Here is a 16398-nt window from a genome sequence, read left to right on the forward strand (position 1 = left end):
AATAGGTACATTTTATTTGACTCTTTTGTTTCACTTTTCATTAAATAGCTGTACAACCTTCACTTTCGCTCCATGTTTACCGCTAACAAATAAATTGGTAGCCGTGTTTTGGTGGCAAAATTATATCATTTTATTTTATTAAATTAAATACGTAATCTAGTATGATTTATTTAGTACTATTAATTTTTTTATCAAAAAAACAGTATTTAATTAATGAATTATTTATTACCTATAATATTGCTAGGAAATCATATTTTTTTAGCTAAAAAAAGGGTACAAAAACAAGTGCTTGTTCTCAAAATGTTTAAAAAAGCTTCATGTACCTATTCATTTACGATTTTCCATGAAAATAATTACTCCGACCTTTAAAATTTAATTATTTATCCTTGCTTTAATTTATTTAGTAGGTACTAGGAAATCATATATTTTTAGCTAAACAAAAAAATAACAAAAACAAGTGCTTGTTTTCAAAATGTTTAAAAAAGCTTCATGTACCTATTCATTTACGATTTTCCATGAAAATAATTACTCCGACCTTTAAAATTTAATAATTTATCCTTGCTTTAATGTATTTTTCATTTATATTGCATCCTTTATTTTAAAGTAATTTACTTAAAACATATTACGTCGTTCCACTCACAGTATTTATTTATTCTACATAAAATTACAATAAAATATTTAGGTACTACATTAAAAGTCTCCTATTTATTCTGACCTCTCCAAAAAACTACCGTAATCATGACGGTGAACGGAACACGAGTGCTCTTAGAAATGGTCATATTTACTTTCATGTAAATACGTTTCGTTGTCTTCACACGTTGTTGCCTATTGCCATTGTTAGGAAAAAGCTCTTAGTAAGTAAATGGCAGTTACACGCTTTATTTTATTTGACTTTCGTTGAGAGAAAAAGTTGTTCTGACAAATTATTAAAAAAAAATACAATATTATTGGTTTGTTTTTGGTTTAAATGAAATATTTAGAGATCCACTTTCTTAGAAACTCTTCAGCGAGGTTTTGATAAAAGTCACTCAAATTGATTAAGAGCCTGGAAGGGCCAGATCTTCGTTATTTCCTAAAAACTGAAAGTTTCAATGCATACTGTCCCCAACACAGGAAGGAACGATCAGCGATTATGAAGTTCGGATCATGGTGGCTTTGAGAGATAACAGCTAACAAAGGTGTACAATTTCTTATATCACTGATCGTTCCTCCATCTTCAGCTTTTATGAAATAACGAAGGTCTAGCCCTATCGGGCTCTCTCAAAAGCATTAAATTCTGAAAAATCACCAGGAATATGTTACCCACACTTTAACAGTATCAGAGACTTGATGCTTTACAGTAATCGGAAAGAAATATTGTACATCGACCTTTAGAATGGATTTCGGGTTTGTAGAGCGTTGTCTCTGTCACACATACTTACGTAACGTATGTCCAAACGACAGAGATAACGCTCTACGAAACCGCTATCTCTATCTAAAGGTCGATGTACAATATTTCGTGCCTAGTACTGTACGTACCATTTTATTTATCACCAGTTCACTTTATTCATTTTATTGCTCAGTGATTAAAATTTCTAATTATTTCCAGTTTACTCCGGTTATGAGCTTCACCCCAGGCAGTCAGCAGCCCAAAGAAAAGTTCACACGCATCTGTTAACAGCATGCAAATACAATCCACGTAACATTGATTGAATAAAAATTACCATGTCGTTGTTTATTCTTCCGTCCACTTGTGACTTGACCTTAACACGTCAGCGCTAAACGCTTTCAAATAACCAACAATCCTTTTTAGGGTTCCGTACCCAAAGGGTGCCGGCCGGACCCTATTATTAAACTTCCGCTCTCCGTCCGTCCCTCTGTCAGCGGTCTGTATTTCATAACATAAGTCATAACCCGTAACAGGTAGAGAGGAAATTTTTACAGAGTGTATTTCTGTTGCCGCTATAACAACAAATAATAAAAATTTCAAAATAGCTGCTCTGCATATTAAGAAAAAAAATTAAAAGTACCTATACTTGTACGATGGTACGGAACCCTACGTGTGCGAGTCAGACTCGGAGGATGCAAGGTGGAGAGTTCGTCGTTAAGCGGTGTGTAAAGTTTCAATCAATCAGCCTGTTTGCGTCCACTGCTGGACATAGGCCTTCCCAAGAGCGCGCCACCACACACGATCCTCTGCCTTCCTCATCCACCCACTTCCCGCTACCTTCTTAAGGTCGTCAGTCTACACTCTAGCGGGTTGGAGGTCGTCCCACACTGCGCTTGCGTAAAATTTACTTTATACTTATTTTCACATACGATATTATTATAAAAAATATTATATTTGATACCAATTAATATTCATTGTACTAGAAATAATTACTTATAACAATTCAAAATAAAATACCTACTATTTAAAATATTGTAGCTTGCTAAACAAATTTCTTATTTAGTTTTGTTAACACACTTATATCTAAGCACTTAACAAAATTCTATTTTTTTTTTCAAAAATAAAATAGAGGTTATATACTTTTAAGCTTCCGTCTATCATACGAGTAGACGAATTACTCATCTGACCCTAGAAACCGTATCATTCGAAATACGACATTTTTATCAAGTTGAAATATTCAAAGTGTTGACTTTCACTGCCTACGTTCACCAAAACAAGAGCTATTCTTTAGCCGAAATCCATGTTACATAATTTACATTTCGTGTTATTTAAACCATTAGTAGTGATAAATGAAACACACAAGTTTTATTTAAGACTTTGTTTTAAATGTTCTAATAACATAGTCAACATTTTTATACGTTATGTACCTATCAATTTTTTATATGTATGTATTTTCTATAAGAACAGCTTATAGAGAGAGAGCCAGCGCGTACCAGGCCTTCGTTATTTTATAAAAGCTGAAAATTTCTCTATGTATTGTCCCTAATACAGGGAGGAACGATCAGCGACTACGAAGTTTGGATCATATTTTTGGGAGATAACAGATAATAACGATGTAAAAAATCTTGCGTCAGAGTATAAAGCCTAATTCTTTTTATATTTTCTGTGGAACAGTGTAAGAAATCACGTCATGTACCAGCTAGGTGATTCGCTAACTCAGTGTCTAACACAGAATGATAGCCACCGAGGTTGGTTGGTTCTACATTGCTGCTTCACTGGGTGGTAGCAAAATATTTTTTCGTAGAAAACCGTCAACGGATTAAAAAATGAGCTCTGTGGCTATCGTTCAGTGTTAGACACTGAGTTAGAGAATCACCCCACAGGTACCTATTACCAGACACTGAGAATGAAGTCGGCCGAGCAAAATAAAAATAAGCAAACTAGAAATCAAAACGTGAATGAAGTGAAGAAACAATAGTTATTTTTTACTTGGTAGTGGTTTTGGAAGTCTGTTTTTTTAATATATGTTTTTTATATACGAGTTTTTACCTGCAACTAAATCCGCTATAGCCTATAGCACACGGGAATAGTGTAGCTATCGATTATACTGAGAGAATTTTCGAAATGGGATGAATAATTTTGGAAATGACTACCTACATCCAAACTTTACCTCTTTACATCTTTATATATAAAACATGAATCGCTGAATGCGTTTCTGATCGCAAATCTCGAGAACAGCTGAACCGATTTCGCTAATTCTTTTTTTATAATATTCCTTGAAGTACGAGGATGGTTCTTACGGAGAGAAAAAATTAAAAATTCTGAATCGACTGTTAGGCGGTACGAAGTTCGCCGGGGCAGCTAGTCTTAGTATAGAACTAGCTTATGCTCGCGACTTCGTCCGCGTGGACTACAAAATTTTAAAACCCTATTTCACCCCCTTAGGAGTTGAATTTTCAAAAATCCTTTCTTAGCGGATGCCTACGTCATAATAGCTATCTGCATGCCAAATTTCAGCCCGATCCGTCCAGTAGTTTGAGCTGTACGTTGATAGATCAGTCAGTCAGTCAGTCAGTCAGTCAGTCAGTCAGTCAGTCAGTCACCTTTTCCTTTTATATATATAAGAGAAGAAGAGAAGAAGATAAGATAAGAATAGAACTAGCTTATGCTCGCGACTTCGTCCGCGTGGACTACAAAATTTTAAAACCCTATTTCACCCCCTTAGGAGTTGAATTTTCAAAAATCCTTTCTTAGCGGATGCCTACGTCATAATAGCTATCTGCATGCCAAATTTCAGCCCGATCCGTCCAGTAGTTTGAGCTGTACGTTGATAGATCAGTCAGTCAGTCAGTCAGTCACCTTTTCCTTTTATATATATAATATAGAAATATAGATATATAGATAGATATAGATACATAGATTAGATATTTTTGATAGAGGTGTTTAAGCTATGACGTAGCGGAGTGCACAGGAATTTGTAACAGATTACTTTCTCTGCTCTCCGTCTGACCGCTTCGCGTCGACATATCAATGACACTTTCGTTCGTAATACCAACGTAATCCACGCAACCACGCGGGTTTAAATCTAATATTACTGCACATGTTTCTATCCACTGAATTACTTAGATAGCATTATGAAATTTTGTTTGCGTTTTGCTTTAAAATCTGTATATATAAAATTCAAAGTCCTGACTGACTGACTGACATATATATCAACGCACAGCCTAAACCGCTGGTTCTAGAGACATGAAATTTGGAGGGTGTGTTCTTTGTAAAGAGCAGGTATCCACTAAGAAAGGATTTTTTGAAATTCCACCCCTAAGTGGGTTAAATGGGGGATGGAAGTTTGTACTAAAGTCCGTCATTTTTGAAGTTACATCGATGAAAATTGGTATTTAAGCTTTCGATCAAAAAGAAATAAATATGTATTTCACGATTTTTGGAAATTCTACTACCAAGGGGGTTAAATAGGGGATGAAAGTTTGTATGAAAATCCGTCATTTTTCAAGTTATTTGCATGAAAATTGGTATTTGGGTTTTCGGCAACAAATGAAGAAATATGTTTTTCAGGATTTTTGGAAATCAACCCCCCCCCCCCCCTCGATTTTCTAAATTACACCCGAGCGAAGCCGGGGCGGGTCAGCTAGTGCCTTATAATTAGATACATACCATAATATACCTACATATAAAGACAGAGCTCTAAGGAAATAAGTTGTTTCCTGTCAAAGGGAAGAAAACTTGCAGAAATTTCCTTACTACGATTGTTTACATAGTGTTACGGTGGTTACGCACTGATCCGATCCGAGTCAGTGAAAATACGTTCCTTTTTGTTTTGTATGGTAGCTTCTGAGATATGTCGTAGATATATTTTATTTCCGTATTATCACGGGTTCGGATCGGATCAGTGCGTGATCTCTGTATAAGTATGGTAAAAATGCTGGCGAAGTTGCCAAATCTAAATTCAAGCAACGCAAGCGTTTGCGTGCATGGCTGAGTTCTCCATAATGTTCTCAAATGTGTGCAAAGTCTTCCAATCCGCATTTAGCCAGTGTGGTGGACTAAGGTCTAAACTCTTCTAACTCTGAGAGGAAAGTCATGCTTAGACCGACGATAGGTTAAGATGATGATGATGACCGTAAGCACAATAGGTGTACCTGAATTATTTTCTATCCTAGATCCTATCTGCCCCCCAATTGTGCAAGAAAAACGTTTTGTAATCAATCGTCAACAAATTCTGCCCTTTGATTGGCTGTGAGAAAATGTAAACAGCGAATCAACAGCGTTTTCTTACACAATTGGGGGGCACATTCCGACTTTTATTTCTTTATTTAAAAACTTTGCAAGTAAGTTTCAGCGTGTATTATGTTAAAATATTTTGAGCAGGTACGTTAACCCAGATATTATACTAATACATTAGCTCAACATTCCATTGTATGCATATGTATTTCATCAAGTGTATACTGTATAGCTCGCCAGCACACTTTGTATCAAAGGGGCGTATTTAATCAATTACGACCTCCCTGGCGCAGTGGTGAGCACTGTGGTCTTAATAGTGGGAGGTCCCGGGTTCGATTCCTGGCAGGGGTTTGGAATTTTATAATTTCTAAATTTCTGGTCTGGTCTAGTGGGAGGCTTCGGCCGTGGCTAGTTACCACCCTACCGGCAAAGCCGTGCTGCCAAGCGATTTAGTGTTCCGGTACGATGCCGTGTAGAAACCAAAGGGGTATGGGTTTAATAAAAACTGCCATACCCCTTCCAGGTTAGCCCGCTATCATTTTAGACTGCATCATCACTTACCACCAGGTGAGATTGCCCTCAAGGGCTAACTTGTATTTGAATTTAAAAAAAAAAATTAGTCATGCGGTTATTTTTGCAAGTGGCAAGTCACTTTATTAAGCTAAATTTATTGTTCGTGTGTGTCTTAGTCTAGTTTTAATTGCGAAAATAAAATAGGGTCATAACTCATAACTTATTGTAAACACTAAACTATTTGAGTAATTTTGGTTGTTTTAGCGTTTAAACTACCGTGAGTGATTTCCATTATAAATACGATCTGTCCCGGCTTACTCACGTGTGTAGTCGACGTTAGCCCGACTAGTTTCGAACCCATCCGGGGTCCTTTTTCAAGGGAGTCCGTCCGCGCGCAGTCAAATCGCGGCGCGTGCGCGGACGGACTCCCTTGAAAAAGGACCCCGGATGGGTTCGAAACTAGTCGGGCTAACGTCGACTACACACGTGAGTAAGCCGGGACAGATCGTATTTATAATTTTGGTTGTAGTAGCGCCAAGGAATAAATTTATTACCTAACAGGTTATTTATTACTTTTTAAGTTAAGTATCCTTTGCAAAACTAAGCTGTGATAGCCTAGTCGTTAGCACGTCTGGACCTTTAACTTTTTGGAGCTATGTGCATTTTAATTCATTAAATATCACTTGCTTTAACAGTGAAGCCGGCCAAAACATTTCTCACTCTGAGAGGAGACCAGCGCTCGTTAGTGAACCGGCGATGGGTTGATCATGATGATGATGATGATGGTCGTTTGCAACGCAATGCATTGGTTTATTTGCACCATATAAAATCTAGTTATGCCTAGCGGTTTATAGCAAAATGTGTTTTTATTTCTTATGTAGGTATCAAAGTAATTTCTTCTGCAAAGTAATACCTAGATCTGCCTAAATCCAACTTATTTATGTTTAGTTCATCCTAAGTCGTCCTTCCATCCTTAGTCCTATAAGTTTTTTCAACCATGCCCATTAAAATAATAATGTGATTACATATACAAAGCAATCCATCATCTTAACGACGTAGGTAAATTACCTCAGTAGCAAAACATCATTGATTTCTAGCTGAAGAATAAAGACTGAAACAAATAGAACGCGTGTGCGGAATGATAGCAACCAGTGCGGATTCTTTAAATTGTAATTTATGGAACTGTACCCGTAGTACAAGATTTTACGTCTCACCAAACGAAACCAAATTCGAGAGTCGAAATACTTCCGCGTTACAGTAAAATGGACCTAAACAGCCTTGAATTGAAGTCAAATATTCAATGCCACTGATTTTAATTTCGCAATGTTTCCGCTTGGAGCGCTGGCTGTAGAAGTGTAGACAAACTTGAGCTTTAAAACAAGGCATTTAAGATCCAGTTTACTGTAACGCGGAAGTATTTCGACTCTCGAATTTGGTTTGGTTTGGTGAGACGTAAAATCTTGTACTACGGGTACTGTACACATAATAACACTATGTTCCTCCCTGACTGGATTTCAGCTACGCTCAGAAAGACTACCCAACTATGTAGGATATATTATAGTGCGTAAGCGTTTGCGCAAATACAAGACGTGCATTGTCTATTCCCTTATCTAGTGGTACCAAAACTTTGCTGTAATAAAAAATCTATTTTATTCTACTCTTTTCTATTCTAGCAAATCCTACATAATGTGTTCAATCAGTGAGACGCTGATGACTTGCTATCCAGAATTCGCCGCGCGTTATGTATGTCTCTCGCTTGAAAAGTATAAAATGACATCCGGTTTTATAATTCCACAGTATAGCAATTTTGATTGCAGTTTATACCACACTTTCCTGGCCTTATAATTCGATACCACTAATCTAATATCTAGACGCAATTTCAGCCATCCAGATCAGAAACAGGTTATAACGGTCTACTTTCTAAATGATATTGTCAACGCAACGCTGATACTTGACCCACTTCGGCATCTAAATTAAAATCTCCGCCATATTTACAATGCGATTTTTGTTCACCGAACTATTCAAAACAAATAAAGGTGTTAAGGTTACTTGTGAAAAGCGGTAAGACAAGAAAATGCATTTTTTGACATGGTAAAAACTTGATGACTGAAACTTGTTTGCAAGTCTCATAATTTAATAAACTAGCTGACTCACCCCGGTTTCGTATGGGTTAACATAATATAAAATTTCTTCTTTTTTTAATTTTTGGAATACTAGTTTATGGTCGCGACACACTGTCCGCGTGGACACACTAATTTAAAACCCATATTTTACCCCCTTAGGGATTGAATTTCCAAAAAATCGTTTCTATATGAATGCCAACATCATAATGGCTATCTGCATGCCAAATTTCATCTCGCTCCATCCAGTAGTTTAAGCTGTGTGTTGATAGATGAGTCAGTCAATTTTTCCTTTTATATATTTAGATTAAATAAAAATTAGAGAAGCTTCTCTACCACTATGCAAAAGACTCGGAGTAGTGCAGTTAAAAAGACTTCAACGCGCTACAGTCATCCATAAGGTAATAATATTGTAATCATTATTGTAAATAAATAATTTTTTAAATTGCATGTGTACATATAATAACAATCGATTTAGAATAAATAAAACATGATTTATACTAAAGTATAATAATAGTTTTACTTATTTATTTATAACAAAACACAGTTTCCTGCTAGGCATTCCGTGGTAGATAAATAATTATGCTAATCAAACGTACTTGTAAAAGTTTATTTGAATAAATTAGTCTCTATTTTTAGAACATTTAGACAAAATATAATACTATCCGAATCTATAACACTTCGTAAGCCATTGGTTAGCTTTTTAATTATTATTTTTTCAAGAATTTAAATCACAAGACGTGTGTGCAAAAACCAAACCAATTCACTGTTTTGTATAAAACAATCTTATACTCTTTATAATGCAAATGGTATATTTTCAATACAGAAAAATAAGCGCTATTTACAGAGATATAACGTTCTGAATCCTTTACTACCCTACAAGGACGCAGGTACTTTCACCGGTGACTCGAGCAGTTTAAGCCTTTCTTTTGTATGGAAGCCATTTTTGGACTGCATTTACAATTCTTTGGCAAGCTTGTAGCTTCAAAGGAAAATCTTGGACTTCCGTAATCCGGTTCTGAGTTCTGACTCAATCAGTTTTGTTCAGGAACTGAAATCTTGAAACTTTTCAACGTATAGTTTAGGAATATTTTTTTTATCACGATGTAATTTTTTTACCAAAAGATTTATTTATACTATATCTTTCTGTCAACTAAACATTTCAGAATTTACATTTCATTTTATAAATCATCATCATGATCAATCCATTTCCGGTCCTGCTGAGTTCGGATCCCTCTCAAAATGAGAACAGTTTTTACTTTTTATAAAAAAAAATAGTCATATATATTCATATATTTACAAGCATACTTTTTAAGCGGATATATAAAAATCCGCTTTTATAACCTAAGTTTAAATTTTTAAAAAACATTCGTAAACCTGTTCATTTTAATTTATATCGAATAGTGTTAATAAATTAAAAATCATGGACAGCAAAGTGACATAACAGTTCGTAATAACATTATGCAGCGATTTGGTGAATAAAATATTCTGAATAAAATGTTTAGTGTGACGCGAACTCGCTTTCTATTACATTCCGATGCGTCAAAAGTTCTTTTTTGGCTGAACTTCAATCTATATTTATAAAATCAACTAGGGAAAGAAGATTGTAAAAAATTGTTACTTATTGTCATTTTTTTGGCATTAGGTACATTTATATATCTCAGTAACAGATGTTGGTGACGTTAAATTACGCCCGAAATTAATATTCCATAATCAATATGTTTGTAAAGTCAAAAAAGATTTTGGAAAAAAACCGGTCAAGTGAGTGTCGGACTCGCACACGAAGAGTTCTGCACCATCGTACAAGAAATCTCAAACCAATATACCTAATAAGCAAGTTAATGACGGACAGCGTCCTCTTGAACTGATTTAAGTAGTAAACTGCTTAATTCGGGAACACACTTTTTATCTTTAATTTATTCGTGATAGAACCACAATTTCACGGTTTCACCTCAACAGACAGACAAACAGACAGACAACGAAGTGACCTTATAAAAGGGTTCCTTTTTTTCTCCAGAGATACGGAAACCTAAAAACACAAAACTGTTAGTATTCGCTACTCACAAATTTACTTTTACTTCCATTTGCTTAAGACATAAAGACCATGCTGCACTATGTACTATGTATGTACCTACCTACATTGCAAATGCACACAAAATCTACTTTCAAAGCTCAGCTGAGGCAACTTGAACCTCTTATCCAATTTTAAATTGAAATAATTAAGTAAGTATACAATAGTAATTATAAATAACTAGCGACCCGCCCCGGCTTTGCATGGGTGCAATGTAGATACTAATGTGGTATCAGTGAGGAGTGATTAATAATCCATACCTCCATACTAACATTATTAAGCAAATTTTCGATAGAAGCTTGATTTCTTCCGACATTTTGTTCTAATATCGTCATATTTCAACAAATTAACACAAACCAATATTAAACTATATCTGTAAACCTTCCTCTTGAATCACTCTATCTATTGGTGAAAACCGCATTAAAATCCGTTGCTTAGTTTAAAAGCTCTACGTGTTCAAACCTACATACAGACAGCGGGAAGCGACTTTATTTTATACTATGTAGAGATTAACGAGTCTAAAATATTGTTAATTAAAAACCAATCAATATTAAGGCACAAGGTACTACCTACTAAGTAGCATTCAAAATATGCTTTAATTCGGAAATGTTACATTAAATTTAAGAGGCCAATTTTGTTTACAAAAGTACATTCCAACTAATAGGTTGTTCATTCTTCACTTTAAATTTTAAAACCTTAAAAACTTTATAAGTGAGCAATAATAGACGCAATCAAACAAATGTAGAAACAAGGTTGAAATGAAACTGAATAATTTAATTCAATTCAAGTCTGTTTAATTTAACTCACCGCTATTTTTTTCCAGTCTTTGAATGAAGATTTCGTTACAAAAACAAATAACCGCTTTGTTATGAAACTAAAAAAAATTGATAGTCTCGTTTAGCTATAAATAAAGCATAATTTTACCTTTTTTCAATTCATCATCTGCTTTTGGTTTCTATTTTTAAATACGTCGTTTACGTAGGATAAATATAAATTGTAAAAAATAGACATAACAGATTAAAAAAAGTGGTGATAGCCTCCTAAAAGTTAAGACGTCGGCCCCTATTTGGGAGACCGGAGTTTGGGAGAGCTAAGTCTAGAAAAATGCCTGTTAACATAAAAAGGTGAATAGTAAATACCTAATTAGTGAATATTTAAAATAGGTATTACATAACTGATCTAAACTAACGCAAGAAAGCGATGTAAACCTCCACTTTCATCAGTTTAAAGCGATGCTCATCAGATTATGTTCATAATTTCAATATGCAACATCATAATGTTACACACTATTATAATTTCTTGAGATTTTCATGTAATCTCTGCTCTCTGCATAATATTATGTAGGTACATATAAAGTCAGCATGCCGTATCTGTTTGTTAGCGCTAATTTCGAAAAGTGCCAAACGAATTTTAATCAAGTTGTCGCCAATAGGTACCTACTTACATAGAGTAGATTTCACATATGCCACCAAACGAATCCGGTCCAAAAAGCCTTTGCCTTGACAAAATCAGTAACACTTCTCAGACGTGGGCGCGCTTGGAGCCCTCGTAGCTTTAGTTTCAAGTACGTATTAATTGTCACCACTATATTACAAATTAACAATTTTAACCATCAGTAAGCGTAAAATTTTACCTATTCTGAATAAATAATTATTCGAAAAAATGAAGAGATCGCTTGATCAAGATCACGTAAAATAAAACCTAATGCACCTGTAAGTAGGTAATTTTTACTTATGTTGCACTTATTTGAAACAGTGAAGATTAAAAAGTTTCTGGAGCTATAATCTAGTGCAATTAATCATGATTTACTCATCAGTTTAGGTCTACTTATAATAATGAGCTATCGAAATAGAAAATGCGGCGTTAAACTCGCTGTTGCAATTGAATGCGATATCAAGTTTGTTTAGTAACTTCTCCTCAGTTTATCGCTCTAGTTTTTTGACCAGTTTTCAGCCATCTGGAACCGGATGTAGCAAACGTGGTTCGTGGCTAATAGATACGCTTAAACGAAAGTATTTTCACACTTTTAAATATATTTAATAATAATTTAGGCCTAAACTATTTCAAACTAAATATTTGTATATACCTACTTAATAATGCGAATGTTTACCTGTTTGATGAGTTTCCTTTACCATAAAAAAAACCGCTGAGTCGATTTCATTGAAAGTTTACTTTTGCACACTCAGACATAACTTGCATTTTCGGGCCTGATGTACTTAGGCTTTACCGAGGAAATATAAAATATTCCCAAGGAAAAATAGAGAGACTTGAAAATTACACACATTTTTAACCGACATCTCACTGATATAAATGTGAGTGTAAAACTATGGATATTATGTTTAGCGATATTATTGAATTATCTGGAAAACTACTTAGAATAGGTTTGGGAAATTCATTTACTGTTTGATGGAAATATTATTCTTACAATTAATTAAAATTACACAGGTAAAAAGATAAACTGACTAACCAATATTAAAGTACATAACTATACAACTTAAACCGCTTTGCCTAGAGACTTGAAATTTTGCAGTGAATGTTCGCTATAACGTAGACCCCTGAAGTTTCATCCAAGCAGATGGCAGAGCCATGGTGGGTTAACTACTTACTTAGTATAAAAAAACGTGATACTCGAGGGAAGCGAAAAACATGACACTTGAGCGAAGCGAGGGCAGCTGGCTAATTGATAAATCTATCCACGCGGAACCTTTTGACGAAGTTGTAGCGTTTTTCATAATATTGAAATCGATTGCTAATTTGTTATTGATTTCTTCTGTAGATTCAACTTAGTAATGCTTATTACCAAGAAACAGTGATTAACTTGAAACAAAAACACCACTGATTTTTGCTTACGAATAGTTTATTCAAATTTTTCATGGAGATTGACACGAAAACGTTTGAAATTTCAGTTTAGGCTGTATGAAAATAGTTTTATTCCGTAGTAAAGTTACACTAGGATATTAGAAAGCTAAGTTTTTTGGCTAGCATGAGATGGGCAGACCAAGCGAAGGCTGCGATGGACGTCTCCTTAGATACATGAGTGCACAAGGCAGGCATCAGAGAAGAATGGAGACACATTGTTTAGCGTACCATAGCACTCCAGTGACGACCACGACCGCTATGTCAAGAGCCTAACGACAAAGAAGAAGAAAAAGTTTTTTGAGATTAAACTTTATGGAAAAGGAGCGGAAAGCTCAAAGCTTGTTATAATTATTATTTTATCTTGCAGCAAAATTAAATCAGTTACTTAGTCGTGACTGCGGCCACACTCATGGTCGGCTATTTAGAAAGCGTAAGATACGATTTTAACTCTTATTGGGTAATAACTAGAGGCTACTTAGTGCTTACAAATAAAATTATGCAAAACACCCTCTCCACGGTCCGAGGCTTACCTTTGTAATGTTCGGGTTTTATTCTCAAAAACAAACTTGCACTGATTTATTTTATGTGAAATTCACCATCGTTCCTGGCACTGTGAAGATACACCTGTGTCACTAATAGTTAGAAAAAAAATCACGTCACACACCCCCGCTAGAACGCGGCATTTTCAAAGTTGCGTCCGAAAACCGATTTTCCGCTGATTAGATGTCAACGGCCGCGGCGCAATCCGGGTACTGCTGTACCAAGTGTCGCAGAGTTTCGGCGCTTTTCGCGCCAGTGCACAGCCGTTGCACTGTAATAAATTAAATCGGTTTGCGAACGCAAATTTGAAATGTGGCGGGAACTGTGCGTACGTCGAGCGTGCGTTGCTGCGGCAGTATACGCGAGGAACGGTCGGTGCGCGAGGAGCGACTGTGGTCACTTTTGCTCTCGCGACATTCTCTGTCCACCTGGCGTGTGTTAGACACATTAACCGTGATATTTACACCACCACCCTAGCGTGAGCCGCTCCACTAAAGCACCGGCCCCATCCTGCGCAGCTGTAACTCGCCTGAAAGAGATCACGTTACACTGGAGGCTTGCGTTATAAATATATAGCGCAAACAAGTAGACGCATGCAGAATATCCTTTCAGCTTAAGTTTAGCAATTGACCGTTGTTCGCCAGTAATGAGTGCCTAGAAGCTCTTTGTTTGTCCGTCGAAGTAAATCACGGTACGTGTGTAAAAATATTGCTTTTCCCAATTTTCTAGAAAGATAAAAGAGTGAAACTTCGGCTACCGTCCTAGTTATGAAACGTTTCTTAGGATGTTAGATAATAATGGCCTTTATTTTAGATGCAGAGCACGTGCACTCACTTAAATATTAGGACAGTAGGTAGTCAGACGTCTTTGAAAACAATGAGGGCCATAGCAGACATGATACTTCAAGCATCAGCGAGTCGCGATTTTTACCCTTGCCATCGAGTCACACCCAGAGCAGCAAAGTAAATCGCACTATGAGAAGTAAAAGAATAGAGGGTACATATGATTATTACGTAGGTAGGGAGGTCCGTGATAGCCTAGTGGTTACGACGTCCGCTATTCGGGAGATCAGGGGTTCGATCCCGGGCACGCACCTGTAACTTTTTGGAGTTATGTGCGTTTTACGAAATTAAATGTCACTCGCTCTAACGGTGAAGGAAAACATAGTGAGGAGCATGCCTTTACATGCCTGCATGAGTGCACCATAATATTCTCAAAGGTGTGTGAAGTCTGCCAATTCGCATTCGGCCAGCGTGGTGGATTATGGCTAAAACCTTTCTCATACTGAAAGGAGACCCATGCTCTGTAGGTAGCCGACTATAGGTTGATCATGTGATGGTGATTGATGATGAGGTAGGTAGGAAGGTGTTTGCGCGCACACACTTGCGTACTATACCTGAATCCTATTTCTTCCGCTCCGTGGCCAGTATTTGGAAGACATAATAATATTATCCTTCAGCTAAGATTGCCCCCCAATTGTGTAAGAAAAACTTATTCAACGTTATCGTAATCGTCAACAAATTCTGCCCTTTGATTGGCTGTGAAAAAATGTAAACAGCGAATCAACCAATCAAAGGGCAGAATTTTGTTTTTCTTACACAATCGGGGGGGAGTAGCCAGATTATTGTAGTTTTTTTCTGTAGGTGTAGCCCTTTGAGAAAACATCCGGAACACGTGCTAACTGCTAACCGAACTACCGAAGGCATGCTTTCCGCATAGCTTGTTAAAAACGTGCACGTACTGTGCCTAGAAGTCTCAATCCTAGAAGGTTAAACATTTTTTTTCTATATTTCATTTGCTCGCTACATCTATTAAAAAAAATCACATATTACTTAAAGTTACTAATTAAAGTAATTAGGTACTTATTAAAGTTGTGTATAATTTATACAGCAATAAAAAAATCTGTCTTTTGTCTAACTATTATGTTCCCACTAAATTTCATCGTAGGGCTCAGCAAAAGGGCGGATCTACAAATTCCTGAAAAACCGGCAACGCATTGGCGGTTCCTCTGGTGCTGCAAATATGGTGGCGGTAATCGCTTAACATCAGGTGACCCGCCTGCTCGTTTGCTCGCCATTTTTATACATAATAATAATAATAATTTCATGATTCTAGATCAACGGGAAGTAGGTACCCTATAGGTTTCTTAACAGACAGACATTCAACAAAGTGATCCTATAAGGGTTACGTTTTTCCTTTTGAGGTGCGGAGCCCTAAAAACTATTTATTAAGCGATTTCCCGTTAACAATAACATATTTTAAATAAATGTTGCAATTCACAGAAACACGGTAAGCCCTTTTGGCTACGTTTTTCACGTCGTGTCGTTCCATTGTTAGTTCGCTGCAGACGCGTTTAACGTCTTATAATATTCGCCGATCACAGTTCAGTCATCGCAGCGCGTTGCTATTGTGTTTTTGCGAGAAAATACTTTTTCAGCTATGGCGAATAAACATTACTTACTACTGTTGTAGATCGATCTAGGTAAAAATTACTATACTTACCTACTTATTCGATGGTGGTCTACTTTACATGACAAGAGGCAGAAGCGTTGCGTAGCCATCGTCTGCCTAGAAAGTGTAGACTGTAGAGTCTACACTGTAGCACAGAATATATAATAGTTCTACGTAGGTAAGTAGAGTTGTAGACCGCTGGTGTAGAGTTTATACAGTACTAAAACAATTTTTTGATT

General features: G+C 36.2%; 1 protein-coding gene across 2 annotated transcripts in view; it reads right to left on the reverse strand.

Annotated features, from left to right (window-relative positions):
- Nucleotides 1-14114, reverse strand: part of LOC117983173 (mucin-2-like) — a 109193-nt gene extending 95079 nt beyond the window's left edge. Inside the window, exons 1-2 of one of the 2 annotated variants that reach the window (XM_069499219.1) lie at nucleotides 14041-14114; nucleotides 13699-13778 (exon numbers count right to left, since the gene is read on the reverse strand). The gene's annotated coding sequence lies outside the window, so the exon portion shown is untranslated. Of the gene's footprint in view, nucleotides 1-13698; nucleotides 13793-14040 lie in introns of both variants that reach the window. The other variant, XM_069499220.1, reaches the window with a different exon arrangement.
- Nucleotides 14115-16398: the final 2284 nt, after the last annotated feature.

The sequence above is a fragment of the Maniola hyperantus genome, chromosome 6 (assembly GCF_902806685.2).
Source record: "Maniola hyperantus chromosome 6, iAphHyp1.2, whole genome shotgun sequence".
Taxonomy (NCBI): Eukaryota; Metazoa; Arthropoda; class Insecta; order Lepidoptera; family Nymphalidae; genus Maniola; species Maniola hyperantus.